Raw genomic sequence first — 6,000 nt, forward strand, 5'->3', positions numbered from 1 at the left:
AAAGCCCCCACCGAGGAAGGCTCCCTGCAAGTCAACACCCATGTCATCAAGCCATGAACAAACCACCTTCGAGCAGAGGCGGCCTAACTGGTGAAGGTACTCACCTACCGCTCGAAGAGAGCCTCAGAGCAGAGCGCCTTTTCCACAAAGGTGCCCCTGCCCTAGGGGGACTCGAGCAAGGACACTTCCTAGTGGACCGAGCGGCCAGTGACTCCCCCAAGGATAGTGTAAGGGACATGCCTCTCAGTGGCAAAGAAGAACCTTCGAAGGTGGCCTTAGCTCCCTGTGCCCCAGGGCTAGGGGGAATGGAGACCTCTCCTAGATACAGGAGGTTGTTGGGTCTTGGCTCATACACCAAGATTGGAGCCAAGCCTTCACCAACCGCTGGCTTCCTCAACGCAGATCCTAGCACCATCCACGCCACTCCAGCCATAGAATCCTCGGAAAGATTTCCCTCTGCCACCGTGGATGGGTCCCCTACCCCAATGTACTCCCACATCAAGGTCGGCCTCACCATCAATGGGAGGATCCGGTGAAATAGGAACTCCCAGAGCACCATCCAGCTAGTTAGTCTAGCATCCTTTAGGGCAGTGATCCAGCCTAGCAGCCCCTCAGCGACCTCAAGGGTAGGCCCCTCTAGCAAGCTCTTCTAAGATAGAGGCACCACCGACCTCAGGCGGTCTCAGGAGAAGGCCAGAAGGGACCTAGAGGGGTTAGAGAGGAAGAACCATTTCTGGTGCCACCCCTTCTCCATGGTAGGGAAAGAAAGCTCTAGGTACTACAACTTCAGATTGTTGCGCATCTAGATGGTGGCGGTGTCGATCCGTCTCATAGATCTGTCACTGTCCTTATTTAGGTTCAGGCAGAAGATCCGCCTCCACAAGTCAAAGTGGGGCTCGATGTCTAAGTAGCACTCACAAAGAGTGACGAACACTGCAAGGTGCGCCACCCCATGTGACATTAGGTCATGAAACCATAGCCTAAAGTGGCAAAGGAACCTCCCCACGAATCGATGTGTGGTGACCCCAAACCCGGTGAGGTGAAAGGGGATGAAGGAGATGACCTGTGACTCCCTCGGCGTGGGGTCTGACACATCCAGATCCTGTAGGTTCCATCTGGAGGAAGAATTAACCATGCCTAGCCACCTCCAACATCTTGCCCTCAGCTTTCGACATGTCCCACTCCACCATTGAAGCATAACCTTGTGGGAGGCACAAGCAAGTGCAGCGGCGCTTAGATGGAGAAGCAAAGAGGAAGCAGGAGAGAAAGGTATGCCCACTCTCTTCTCAATCCGACCCTTTCTATAACTCGAGCATGTAGGTGTGGACACGGGCCAGCCCAGGCATGCCACCCACTCCGCGCATGCCTCCTTGTAGGACTTGGGGGATCCGCCTCCCCCCAGGCCCACCAGCTATCATCGATAGCTCGGATCCACACGCACCAAGTGCCATGGCTCCTCCACAGATCTGCTCCACGTGGTCCTGATGTCCCATCTCCTAGATAAGACAGGATGGCGCGGGGGCACACATGCCCATCATAACTCGTCCACCAGGCACGACGGCCCAGATGCCATCAACTGTCTGCGCAAGGCGCCAGCAGACGGGACGTGCCCAGAAGCCACCCCCTTCACTGGCAAGGAGGCCACACAATGGCCTCGGGGGCTACACCAACTCCCTAGATGGAGTAGTCTGACCCCCTGATCAATGGGCCCTTGGATGGCGCACCCCCAAAAACCAACCAACTCCCCAAAGTTGGGTTGGGAGCTGCTGAGTAGTGGGCCCAACGAGGGCCTTCGTCTGAGCCTTAGCATGCTCCCACTTCCCCAATCTAGGGCTACAAGGGGTCGGCCCTAGAAGGCCAGCTTGAGAGGATCAGGACCTATTATCGTAGCCCTCAGAAGGGTGTGGAGCTCTGGTTGATCAGATGGCCCCAAGCCAGAGCCCAGCACTCTTGATCACCCGGCCCACTACAGGCTTCGTTTAGAAAGGAGGGTGACCCTAGGCCTACAGTCGACAACTCTGTTGATGGTAGTTAACAACTATTATAAACCGTCAATATAACATGCATAAGGGTATAAATATGATCACCAACAAACGTCTAGGGGTTTAAACTACCAAATTCCATGAGTTTTGGTGAATCAATAATTTCTGTAGGGCTTATTCAAAAAACCATCGTGGTGGATGTACATGCCGGAATTAATTGCTCTTATCCACAGTGAAACGGACACTAGAAGGTTCCAGAAGACTCAAGAGGACTCCACACTAAAGCCGATAGAAGACGCTGACCTGTAGGCCGCCCAGTCCCCTGGGGACCACATGTCGGTCTCTATCACAATGTTAGTTCTCCATTGCCTCCTAGGTTGTATCTACACCATCCTTTAAGTCGGTTTGATCCAAGGGCTCACGATGGATGCTCTGGCCTATATATACCAACCCCTGCCACCCCCTAGAGGCAGAAGTCATTTGAGAAGATAGAAACCCTAATCATCCTCAGAGCTCCACCATATTCTAGGGCATAGCTAGTTAGGCTGGGTCTAGATAGGGGCAAGCAGGTGTCGCTTGGATTCCCGATCTTGTCAAGAGCGTGGTTTGGTATAATCTTTGTACCCCCTCTCTTTTGTATCTCCATTACTTTTACATGTTTGCTACAATTGTTATGACAACATTAGTGTTCATCTCATTTATGTTCTTAGCTATCATGTTCATTGTCTACTTTGATTATATACTTAGTATAGCAAGATTATCATTATATTTATGCATAAGTTCATATAGCGTTGACCCTTAAGTACACGGGGTGAGTAGTCGACATTGTGTAAGTGTGGTGCTTATACATTGTTTATCTGTAGATACACCCTATATTCTGGGTCATGTGGTAGATCGTGGATGTGACACTCCCGTTGAGTCCTTTGTAGTCTAATCCCTGAATATAGGTGCAAGTAGGGTCCAGTTACGAAGGAAGAAAAGCTTTGTTCTTAATCTTCCTTAGTAATATCCCTTATGTGTAGATATGAAGTTGATTTTAGCCATGATTATTAGGTGTAATTGCACTAATCATTGTATGCTTTGACTTGTAATTAAGAATAACTTAGGAATTATTCCTCTAATATTCTTCTTAACCATGCTAATGCCATAGAAAGGAGTACTCTAAGTGATTTATTATTGATCAATACTTGTCATATACATATTCTATCCTATGACTTACCCTTGTTGTGAGTAGAAATTGGTTATGGTTTACTTCTCCATCAATAGTATAAGTTATCAATACATGTCCATGCCAGACCTTCCCTGTGGTAAAAATATAAATAGTGATACCTAGAATACTCCTGGGTGAAGTGCTACAATTGTGTATTATCTGTGCACTTGCAAATCCTTTTCTTTCATATATTTATTCTTTCAAGTCATAAGTAATTAACAACTAGCATTTCTGGCATCGTTGCTAGGGATTAAATTCATAACATTGTTCTTACTAGCGATGTTAAGAAATGTCAACAAGCATTTCTGGCGCCATTGCCGGGGAAGGTAGCTAGGCAAAGGAAGTATTGAAAAATTTATAGTTATTGATGTGATCGAGATAACCATTGACCTCTACTCAAATAGGATTACCCTTGTTTTGTCTACTTGTGTATCTTATGCAGGGTAATGTATGACTAGTTTTGATCTTCCGACAAACTACATTGAAGATCTAGAAGCATTAATCAGGAGAACTAGAGCCAAACTCAAGAAGGTCTCAACTTTAGAATCGAAAGACAACCAGACAAGGCAAAGCTTAACAACAGAATTTGAAGCCATGGCCAACAATACTCCCCATGAGTTCTCTTCTCCAACTACAGCCAACATCCATACTAGACCAATAGTCAATGTTGGAGACAATAGATTCGAGCTCAAGCCAGCTCTCATGAACATGGTGCAAGCAAGCCAATTTTGTGGGAAGGGACATGAAGATGCCAGTGCACATCTCTAACACTTCCTAGAGATCTATAGCACTTTCACCATCAAAGGAGTGATCCAAGACGCCATACTACTTTGTCTCTTCCCATTCTCACTCCTAGGGAAGCTGAAGCAATGGTTCTACACCAACAAGGATAGAAACAATGCATGAGATAACTAATCCACTGCCTTCCTAGCCAAGTTCTTTCCCATGGGCAAGACCAATGCCCTGCATGGGAGAATTTCAAGTTTTCAGCAACAACATGATGAATCTATCCCTGAGGCATGGGAACATTTTCAAGATTATATTGTAGAGTGTCATCATTGTGGGATCGAAAATTGGCTACTCATGCAAACTTTCTACCACGGGTTGACCAATAGTACCCGTGACACTATGGATGCTGCTACTAGAGGTGCTTTCCTATCACTCACAATCCCAGCTACAACAACTCTTGTAGAGAAGATGGCCTCCAACCAAGGTTGGAATGAAGAACGTCTTCAGACCCACAAGAGAGGTGGGGGTATGCATCAACTCAAGGAGGTAGACATTCTATCTACCAAGATGGATCTGCTGATAAAGAAGCTTGAAGATCAAGCCAATGAGAAGCAACAAGTCATGCACATTCATGATTCCCGCATGGCATGCAAAGTGTGTGGCAACACTGGGTGAAACGACCTGATTTCTGTGAAGGGAAATCCATAGAGTTGAGGTGTAATAAGACCGTTGTAGATCATATTACCCAAATTCCAGTCGAATATCACATCCATACAACGATAAAATCAGAGTACAAATAGTGCGGAATTACATAAATTATTACATCGCCACATTGGTGGAATCAAAAGTAGCATTCATCTAGAATAGCTTGAAGATAAGATTGCCAAACTCGAGCGTAGGCATGAACCCCTCAACCATCAAACTCCTCGGAGCTATACTCCTCAGCAGAACCTATGTACCAAAATTTATCAGTACGATTTGTACTAGCCACTCCCACCCTATGAGCATTGCTTTGTGGAAATTGGATGCAAGTTGGATATAATCAAAAGAAACCTATATGGCTGGGGTTTCCTATGTATTTAGCATAAGTATATAATAGTATAGTCAAGTTTTAACACCATTCCCACACACATTCCACCTTGTTCCCTTTTCCGAGCCAGGTTTCGATACTAGGATCGATTCACCACCATCTCCACACCATCACCATACCATCGCTTAGTCGATAGGACAACTCCCTCTCAGCACTGTCTCAAGGCCCGTAGCCCCTGGCTACGACCGACACTCTCTCACGAGGAAAAAAGAGAAGGACTCATCTCATTATCTAGTTTAAGCGAAACCCATGAAAGGTCCATAGCCGACAAGTCGGCACATGTATCGATCGATCAACCATACACTCTGCAGAGGTTTTACATAACCACAAGATTTGCCTTCTTCGCTGACCGTCATCAACTGGGCTGATTTCGGCCGCTTGCTAGCATAGGATAATTCCACTCTACCATTCAGCCCTAGTACACCTCAAGTCTAGTCTAGGGTGGCTGAAACTGTGAGTCATGAGCCGGGTCCACAAGGTCTCCATGAAGTTTCGGAAGGGTGTAGGGGAAATCCTCTGCGCCCTGTACCTCCTTACACTGTCCGCTATCAACCTAGCAGTAGTGGCAATATCCTACCAAGTGGTCTAGCCGTCCCGCACCATATAGGGCGAGTGGTACATAAGGCTTCCCAGTGAATCTAAGTACTAGTAAGTCCTTAGGGTTGACCAAGCTAGAATGTCTTCATCAGGGTTTCCATTCATCGTGCCACCACAAGCACCTCCACCCCGGGCTCCTCCCATCACAGGTTCACACCCAGGGCCACCTCATATACCATTTCACCCACCACAGGTATCCATTCCAGGGGTGCCCAGGTAGCACCCCATGGCAAGACTTGCCCTAGGCTCGTCGTATACTCCAACTTGGTCGACTCAACCCTCACCCTCCACACACCCAAGTCACACACACAGCACTCTCCCCATAGTCCAGATAACACCAGTTTCCACCACGCATGTAGTATAAGCATAGTAGAAGTATAAGTAATGAAATA

The 6,000-nt window shown here is 47.2% G+C and overlaps 1 non-coding gene across 1 annotated transcript; it reads right to left on the minus strand.

Annotated features, from left to right (window-relative positions):
- Positions 1–4,152: 4,152 nt before the first annotated feature.
- Positions 4,153–4,259, minus strand: LOC136478729 (small nucleolar RNA R71). The gene has a single exon (XR_010764443.1). It is a non-coding gene; the product is annotated as a small nucleolar RNA R71 (small nucleolar RNA).
- Between the last annotated feature and the right edge of the window lie 1,741 nt (positions 4,260–6,000).

Source organism: Miscanthus floridulus, chromosome 8 (assembly GCF_019320115.1).
Source record: "Miscanthus floridulus cultivar M001 chromosome 8, ASM1932011v1, whole genome shotgun sequence".
In the NCBI taxonomy this organism is placed as follows: domain Eukaryota; kingdom Viridiplantae; phylum Streptophyta; class Magnoliopsida; order Poales; family Poaceae; genus Miscanthus; species Miscanthus floridulus.